Below are 9,880 nucleotides of genomic sequence, written 5' to 3' on the forward strand. Positions count from 1 at the left end.
GCCCAGGCCTCCCAAGCAGACGTCGGTAGGTAATTCTGAACTGCTACATTTCTCTCTCTCTCTCTCTCTCTCTCTCTCTCTCTCTCTCTCTCTCTCAAAATATAGAAACAGGTTTATAACTGGCATAACACAGCGAGCTCCTTTCATAATTATGTGTAGACAATGCGGGTATGTATGTTTTAAATTAGCTATTTCTTCATTTAATCCCTGGATAGAGCCATAATTCTCTGTGAATGCGGATGGATTTTCCAATGTGCTTCCCCCCTACACCCACACACACACAACTGCAGGTTGCTACAGAAAACGAAATTCAGAAGCCAAAAAAAGTTCTTTGTCAAGCATGACAACAACGTAATAGAACCTAGCTACATGAAATCATGTAAATGGCAACTCAGCCGGCGCGAGTGGCATCACTGCCGTCGATATGATCTCCCCAAATGGTGAAATACTCTTATGAATAAACGTATGAGTAAAGTTATGAATAAAACAATGGACGGTCTCACCCTCCAGTTACATAAGACTTACAATCTGGAAAAATCCAATGTGTGTCAAAATTGTGAGGGGAAAAAAATTATGCTTTACCTGTAAAACTGTGTCATTCTAGCTTCAGAGAAGTGTAGATTTTCTTGCTTACATGGAGGTCAAAATGACATCTGGATTATCAGGGTGCGCTGTTCAGTGTACTTGCTGGAACCCTCGACCCCTGTCAGAGGCGTTACAACTTCCCTGTCACCCACCAAGATGGGAAAAGACTCTAAGAACCCAAAACTTTCCTGGATGGAAACCACCAGGCTTAGTGACAATTCACTGCCAAACACCACGTTAAATATTTGAGTTTAGTTTTAAGACCATTTTGGCTTGAACTAACTCTTCAATGACCTGAGCCATACACAAAGGTTAAGGAGTGGGAGCAACAGGGCTATTTTATTTCCAAAGCAGTAACTACACTTCGCTCTGATCAACATGCTTGGTGCATCCCCATCAATTAGAAAGCCGTCCGGTGTGAACAGGTGTCTGACATTGAGATGTACCCCTGGCATATGGCAAACAGACAGCAGACTTGGAGCTTCTCAGCTACACACTGCAGTGGAGCTACATTCTCCTTCTGACACCCAACACAGCTGCACCGGCCTGCACAGATGAGGGTCCAGACGGAGCGGCCCGTTCTTGGGGACTGAACATCTATTATCTTTAAAAAAAAAGATTTTGTTGGGGAATTGGGGAAGGGGAACAGCCAAGTTGTTGTCCTTCAATCTTAGTTGTGGAGGACACAGCTAGCTCAGCTCCAAGTCCAGTCGCCATCAGGCCTGTTGGCAGCTCGTGGCCACTCAGCTCAAGGTGCTGTGTCCAATCTTAGCTGCAGGGAGGCGTAGCCCACCATCCCATGTGGGAGTCGAACCAGCAACCTTGTTGTTAAGAGCACTTTCAATCTAGTTGTGGGGGGCGCAGCCCACCATCCCATGTGGGAGTCGAACCAGCAACCTTGTTGTTAAGAGCACACGCTCTAACCAGTGAGCCATCCAGCCACCCATTGGCAGCTCAGGGCAGCTTAGCTCAAGGTGCCGTGTTCAATCTTAGTTGCAAGGGGTGAGGGGAGTGTATCCCACCATCCCATGTGGGAGTTGAACCCACAACCTTGTTGTTAGGAGCACGTGCTCTCACCAACTGAGCCATCCTGCCAACAGGCAGCTCAGAGGCAGCTCAGCTCAGGTGCAACTCACTGGCCCATGTGGGAATTGAACCAGCGACCCTCTTGCTCAGAGCTCGCGCTCTTAACCAACTGAGTCACTCGGCCAGCCCAACATCTATTCTCTTCATGCAGCAGGGGTCCTCGTGACCCCAGAACAACCTGGTGCAGCTCAAAGGTGAAGAAGGGCCCACCGCAGTTCACAAGCTGCAGCACAGACTGTTTCTGTCTGGACGGACGCTGGACAGACACTTCAGAATGCACAGATCTAAGAGTTTCCCCTTCGGCGCGTCATCAAACTTTAGTTGGGCCCAGGCTTCGGCAAGGCGTCTCTGTGATAAGCAGACCACTTGCTACTGGACAGAAAACGAGGGCTTGAGAAGGAAGATGCCCAATTCCATGTTGTAAGGTTATACAGCAAAGAGTGATGAATTTGGAGGTATTTGCATGTTTTTCATGTTGTATCAGAGGACAGTGACTCTCCGCTGTTGAACGGGAGGGAAGGAACATTTAAAAACTATGTCTGGTGAAATTTAAAATTCTATTAAAACATTCAGTTACTGAGAAGACAGAGGCAAAATTACGGATTGTTGTACGGGTCAGTATTATTACATGAGTGGTAACTATATGTTTAATTAACGTACCTAATGACTTTATACAACAGAAAACTGGTAAAATTTGTTACGTCAGACTGTTGAACATTGCGTTATGTTTTACATGGTCCCAGAGTAGCTTGTTAAGTGAGTTTTAAGGTATCTCTCTGCGTGATGTGTGGAATATATTTTTATGTAAAATGTTCCTTTCATCTGTTTGACAAGTAGAGAGAGATACATTCACCACTATTGGGTGTCCTGAGAATCCTTAGAATCACTGTTTTCAACTAGCAAGTCTGGGGTCTTTATCTTGTTAAAATTTAACAGGAAAAGTAGATTGGAAGTTTAACTTGTGGGCAATTTAGATAATGAAATCAAATCAAATATCCTTATTTCTTACCTCAATAATAAAAAGTTGGGTTTAGTTTGGCTTTATTGAAGGAGCAGGTGTTTCCCGTTTGTCTGGAAAATTACCCAATTATTCTTGCTTATCATTTGACCTTCCCTGTGAAGGATGCCTAAACAGTTTACATTTTTCTCAGTTAAGAAGAAATATTGAACATTATGAGCCAAGTTGGCTGAACTGACATTTATAGAACACATCTACACACACTATAACTAAATAATGCACATTTTTTTTTCAAGGGCGCTGGGAACATTCCCCAGGATAGACCATATGCTGGGCCATAAAACAAATCGTGAGCAATTGGAATCAAACAGACTCTGTGCTCGGACCAGACGGGAATTCAAATAGAAGTCATCAACAAAATGAGATCAATGCAATCTCGCCAAATATGTTGAAATCCAGCAACACATGTCTACACGACCAAAAGGCCACAGCGGCAACGACAAACCGAAGTTATAAAATACTGTGACGTGAGCATTAATGAAAAGGAAACATTAGATGTTGTGGGTAGGTGACACACAGCCACAACAGTGCTTAGAGAGAGAACAAAAACGCAGGGACATTGAATGAATGTACCTCGCCCATTTTTCCCACCTATGTGTCAGTTCATCTCCCTCACGTCTTTTAGGCAAATACTAGTGTTGTCTGCTGAGTCCAATGATGGATGAAAAACGGGTTTTATGGAAAGTGGCCTCACAGGGGAATCGTATCCTAACGCCCTAAAGGGACAGGTCATGGCGGGTAGTCCCGCTCAGGCATGTAGCTTGTTTGGTAAAAGGTTTTAAGCAAACTCTGACCTTTGTTCTTTTGTATCTAGCTTAGCACCCCTCTGGAATAAGGGAAGCCATCCTCAAGACAGCACACGATCCTGTTAACTATCAACTTCCTATGTCCCCTCCTTAATCGCAAATGCATAAAAGAAAATGATACACAACGGACTATTACTCAGCCATAAGATGAAATAGTGCCATTTGCGACAACATGGACGGATCTTTTTTTTTATTTTTTAGCTGAGCCATCCTGCCACCTGTTGGCAGCTCAGCGGCAGCTCAGCTCAGGCTGGGAATTGAACCAGCGACCCTGTTGCTCAGAGGGCAAGCTCTTAACCAACTGAGGCACTTGGCCGGCCCTGGATGGATCTTGAGATCAGCATGCTAAGTGAAATAAGTCAAACAGACAAAGTCGAGAACCATAGATTTCACTGATATGTGGGATATAAAAACTGAAAACAACAAAGGCACAAGACAAACAAATAAAGAAACAAAAGCTCATAAACACAGACCAGAGGGTCAGGGGAGGGGGGTGGTAGGTGAGGGTAAAGGGGATTAAACACATGGTGATGGAAGGAGAACTGACTCTGGGTGGTGAGCACACAATGTGATATATAGATGATGTATTACCTGAAACCTATGTAACTTTATTAACCATTGTTACCCCAATAAATTTAATTTAAACAAAAAAAAGAAAGAAACTGCAAAACGGTTATTCTCCAGAGCATTTGAGACCTTGCTTCCTGGCGACTGTTTTCAGTTTGGCTCAAATAAAATCTTATAAAAATTCTCTACAGGTTTGGACATTGCTTAACGTCAACACAATTAACATAAAAGCACATGTTTTTCTTCTCCCTTATGCATAATATTATGCCCTTCGCTGCAGACTTCTAATGGGCACCTGGCGGCTGTGGAATTGCCTAGCTGCGTCTTGCTACTCTGTATATTTCAAGATCTTCAACTGTCCCTCATTTTGTTGTCCTTCAATCAAACAAAAGCTGGATTTTGTTTTACTTTCCTTCTTCTTCCACTTCATCAGTTGCTTGAGGAACAAAATCTGACATCTAATCTGATGAAAATGCCAACACTCACATACCCCGTCTTCTTCAGAGGGGCTTAGAAAATGCCTCTTATAGCAACAAAAGTCACTCATTGTTCACCATTGTCTATAGGCCATCCCCACAGCATAGAAAATCGAACTCTTAGGAAGACCAAAATGAAGGGTATTGTTAACTTTCCACCCCCTGCCCCCCCTCCCAGAGCCTCACAGAATGGCTGGAATTTATGCAATCCTTCTTGGGAAGAGTTATAAATAGGCCAATAAAAGGCTTGGCTGGCACACAACATTCCTCACGTTTTTTGGTAGCCCCAGCATTGAGGTTCAGTCAAGGTCTTCAATGCCCACCTAGCCAGCATAAAACAAAGGCCACGGTTTTCCATCGCAGGCGACCCCAGTCTAACCCGGGTAGAATCCATGCAGGCAGATCGAGCATGCATGCACGGAGATGCAATCAATCCCAGTCTGTTGCTGCTTGAGGAGACCTCGGAGGCCCGCTAGCTCAGCAAGCTTCACCCCGTGCTCCTAGGAGTCCCAAGGAGTTATCTCAGGGGGTCCTGCAGGAGATTGGGGTGCAGACACCATCACCACCCCATGCCCAATCACCCAGCTTCAGGCCCAGCTAGCTCTGGTTTCTACACTAAGCCTTTTGGTAACACTGTGCCTGAACACGAGAATTTTCCACCCTACTAAACGCCGTGGTGCAGAGATTTCACTGACTGCCCTAAGGTCATTCTGTTCATTAAACACCAGTCCAGGGCAAGCATCCAGACTTCCTACGACAGCAAGGGCCTTCCTCCACCAGTCAAAGATTTAATAAATGCTTTAAGATTCCCTTCTCCACAACCGCTCTGCGCACCACGTGGTTGAAATTTGGAGGGGGTGGCAAGGGTTAAGATATCGCCTTAAGGAAACGCCTGTCAAAATGCACATATATTACCAGCCATGGGTTATAAACTCAGCCAGTAGTTTTCAAACCTGGTCCTTGATGCCCATGAGGCATGACGAGGGAGGTAATGAGGGGAATGCACACTCTCCCATGTCTTAGGCATCCGGATGTTGAAGGCCCAGGCAAGACAGTGAGATGTAGGAAAGGGGAGACTCCTACGTCCTTGCTCACATGTCTGCCTCACATAACACCACAGTGATAAACAGGAGACCTGAAGGACCCAAGCTCTACATGGCTCCCCGCTCCCTTCCACTTCCCAGCATGCAGTGTGTCTGTGGCAGAGCATGGCTGGGGGCAAGTGTGTGGTGGCACGTGTACAGTTGTGTGTGTGTGTGCTTACAATTCCGCCTGTGTGGATGCATGCACTGATCTTGCACCACCGTTTTCTTTGCTATCCAGATAAACAGATGTGCAGCCCATTTCTGTGGGAACTTCAGGCTCCTATCAAATCTTTCTTCAGGTTCCAAGTTGGGACTGAGGATCTCGGGGCTCCCTTCTGCCAGCTCTCACTCTGAGCACCTACTTTCACAGGAGGACCCCTCTGTGACCTGCCGTCATCACATGGCCCCTCCTCTGCCTCCCTCCCACCCCCAGGAACACACCCCCTTCCCTCTCTTCCTGAAGCTTACCCAGCCCTATATCTAACAGGCTTTGCTAAAGACTTGCATAAAAGAGGGGGGTGGTGGCATAGAATGAACAAATCACTAAAAACTGAGCACCAGGTACCACATAAAAGCCCATCCGTCCTTCCTACCTGAAAATTCCTCATAAAACCTCCCTGTACGTCTGGAGCCTGCCCATCCTCGATAAAGGATCTATCATGCATCCAACAAACATTGGACGGAAGCTTGCTTATTTACTAGGCATGGTGCTAGGTGCTAGAGACTCAGCAGTAAAGAAACCAAGCTCCGCCATTATTAAATTGCATACAAGTGTGCAGCTTACACACACCAGAATGGCTAAAATTTGAGAGACAGGTAACACCAACTTTTGCCAAAAATACAGAACAACAATCATATGCGTATAAGTATAGATCGTTGCACAATTTGGAGGAACAGTTGGGCAGTGTCAAATAGAGCGGAATTCATACAGACCTATAACCCAGCAATCCTGTTCCCAGGAAAATACCCAACAGATATGCTGATATATGTCCACCAAGAAACATGTACGGTGGGCACACAGCAGCTTTATTCACTATGACAAATACAGTGAAAATACCTAAGCGTCCATCAAATCTTGACTGGATGGATAAACTGGTTTATAGTCACACCGCATACTATTCAATGGCAAGTATAGGCAACATACCACATGCAAAAGCATGAGTGAAACTCAAATATGACAGTGAGTGACAGAAGCCAGGTGCCGAAGAGAACGTACTGCAGGACCCATCAAGTGCAAAGAGGAACACGACTGATTTATATTTTCTGAAGGTGGGAGGAACTGGAGAGGACTAAGAGGTGCCCCTTGGACATCAGCGATTTCTATTTCTTCATTTCATTGCTGATTGCATGGTTGGCTTCCGTTTGTGAAAATCCACCAGAATGTACGTGCATTTTCTGTATATGTTAACCTGCCACGAAAAGGTGTTGCTTTCAAGTGCACTTGATGAGTTTTCACAAAGTGAACATTCGCATGGAAGTTCCCGGCCAAGACACAGAGCACCGCCACCACCCCAAAAACCCCTCCTGCGCCCTCCCCAACTCAATCCCCCAAAAGCAAGGTGTGGTTTGACTTCTATCCAGGCGGCAGAGACCCCGTCTGTGTCCTGCATACCTAGAAAATGCCTTGGCACACTACAGTTATTTAGCAAGTACACGCTGAAGTCATTTATTACAAGCAAAAGTTGGGGAGTCAAGCCTGATATTTGAAAGCCTTGAGCATGGCCGCATCTATCAAAGGATAAACTGAGGAAAAAGAAGGGAGGAAGGAAACACATTTCCTTGAAGAATGTTTATATTTAGGAATAGGAAGCAGTAATACTTAAGGGTAGATTGAAAAATCAAACCATATGTTCATTTCATAAACCTAATTTAGCAGTTTCTTATCACCTTATTGATATAGATCTCATCTGTGTGACTAACCAATTATTGATCAATAAAAATATTTTATTCATGACATCTTTCTGATGACTTGCAGAGTGTCTTTGTATTCATCGTACGAGGCTTGGAAATGCAGGATGTAGGATCCGCGTTGTGTATTTTTAATCAATTTGAAGATAGAAAGAATTTCATCTTCCTTGGATCCTTAGGATATGAGCTGTCAGCAGTTGTGCAAAGATAATCAAACTCATAAAAAATGTACGACATTCGAAATGCCCCACAGCCACAAAACTGATTTTTTCCTCTAACTTTCTGACTCGTGAAATCTGATATTGAGCGTTTGCTGTGGAGACGGGGAGAAGCACCAGGGCCCACGGGGAGAGGCTGGCTTGCCCGTCCTTGTGGATCGGAGCAAATGTCACGTGTCCCACCTCAGCCCCAGGACAGGAACTGCCAACCCTCAGGCAGTAACCCAAATTATCACAGAATAAAAGCATATACACAGACTTCTCCTTGTTGTGTTCCTCTGGCTGCATAGCTAGTCTCTCAAAGGCCATGGGTGTCCACATCCCCCTGGGCAGCTCTTTCTCCTGTAACTCCATTTACCTTCTACTCGAATACCACGTCCAGCACGACCACAGTCCTTCCTCGGGACTTCTATAATGTCCAGAGTGTGAAAAAAGCTAGTAAGATTTGACTACGCATTCACTGGTATGACCGACGCTACGCTATGTAATTTATGTTGGTCTGTCATCCCAACTAGATGAAGCTCCTTGGCTTGAGGGTAAGAAGGCTGTGACAAACGTCTGGGATCACAAACAGGTGTCATGGGACAAAGACAGTGTGTAAACATTCCAACTGCTGTTCGTTATGGAGGGTATGTTTACATTTAGAAACAGGGCAAGCTACGCCCGTGTTGGATTTCCATGATGACAACGGAACATGGGCTAGTTTGGTAAAAGGTCAGCATTACTCATCCATACAGATGGGCAATTCATTACGTGCCATCCACGGACAGGGCTGACATGACAAAGTCATTCAAGAAAGATGGCAGCTTCTCGTTAATCAGCAGAGACAGGGCAAGGAGGACCCACACATGTGTCAAGATCCCAGTGACGGCTGGATGCCACACAGCCCCTCTTACCTCCATCCTTTCAAGACAGAAACACTAAGCAAGACACCCCACCCCCAACAGGTCACATGGCCAGAAATCCAAGTCTGCTACTCAACAGAGTACCTCCCGGTATGACCTGGAAGGCCACTTCCCATCACCATCACCAGCTGACTAGCTTTTTTTTTTTAACTACCACAAGTTTATGGCAATTAGAAAAATACCAAAAAGTAGAAAAATAGACATCATAAACATTGACCCTGCTCGCATTTGGGTGTAGTTTAAATTCACTACGCTATTTTTATGTATGATGATTATATGGGATACTTTACAATGCACCAACTTTATAAATCAACAGGTATAATTTTATAAAAATGTGTTTGTTGTTCGTTTTTTTAATTCAAACATAACCCTTAAAGAAAACAAATATGGTTAACACCAGTACAGCGCTTTCTCTGTGTGTTTCTCTGCTGACACTCTGAATGTATCAAATTCAAATTTCTTGACAGTATTTCATAGGCCTCCCCGTTATCACCTGGTTTAGAGAGGTGACTGTGGACAGAGGTGTAAATCAATCACGTGGCATTCCACGTTTGTAAGTCTCCCATCCCTAGTTCAAACACCTTTGGTGTCACTGGCTCATAACAGCAAGGATAACCATCTCTCACCTTCTCAGAGGGGGCTGTGGGCACAGCAGGTAATCCGAGTCTTCTCGAAGGAGATGGGAGGCAGCTGGTCAACCAGATCTGTAGACCAAATTGAGTTCTGCTGTTAGAACCCATGTTCGTCAACTGGGCTAAGACAGCAAACGTTTGTTCAGGAAGAATTTATGGGTTCTCTATTTTCTGGGCCCCTGTATATCTCATAATGCCTTTTCCCAGAATTTACACATGGGAAAGTCATCTTAGCTTGGTGTAAAGTTCTTAAATCATAATGCTCTTCTTCTTTGAAATCTGTAAGTGCTTCCCCATTATTTTATGATACCTAGTTTTTCGGAGGAAGGACTGAGATTACACGAGCTTATTTCAGTTACAAGCAATTTAAATACAACTCAATATAATTGAAAAAGAAATATTGACCCATATACTGAAAAACTCAAGGGCAGATAGAAGCACCCAAGGTCAAACCATGTAATTGAAACTGTCTTATTTCACACTTGCCCTTCTCCTGTGCACTTTATGATTAGCTTTATTCCCAAGTAAGCTTTCCACATAAAAATACAGATAGCTGTCAACAACTCCAGACACAAATTATTATTGTTATTTTTA

At 44.4% G+C, this 9,880-nt stretch overlaps 1 long non-coding RNA gene across 1 annotated transcript in view; it reads right to left on the reverse strand.

Annotated features, from left to right (window-relative positions):
• Positions 1 to 9,880, reverse strand: part of LOC109374518 (uncharacterized) — a 138,292-nt gene that overhangs the window by 16,577 nt on the left and 111,835 nt on the right. The window contains exon 2 of the long non-coding RNA XR_002122398.1: positions 9,281 to 9,358. This is a non-coding gene — a long non-coding RNA (uncharacterized LOC109374518). The remainder of the gene's footprint in view (positions 1 to 9,280; positions 9,359 to 9,880) is intronic.

The sequence above is a fragment of the Hipposideros armiger genome, unplaced genomic scaffold (genome assembly GCF_001890085.2).
Source record: "Hipposideros armiger isolate ML-2016 unplaced genomic scaffold, ASM189008v1 scaffold_827, whole genome shotgun sequence".
In the NCBI taxonomy this organism is placed as follows: Eukaryota; Metazoa; Chordata; class Mammalia; order Chiroptera; family Hipposideridae; genus Hipposideros; species Hipposideros armiger.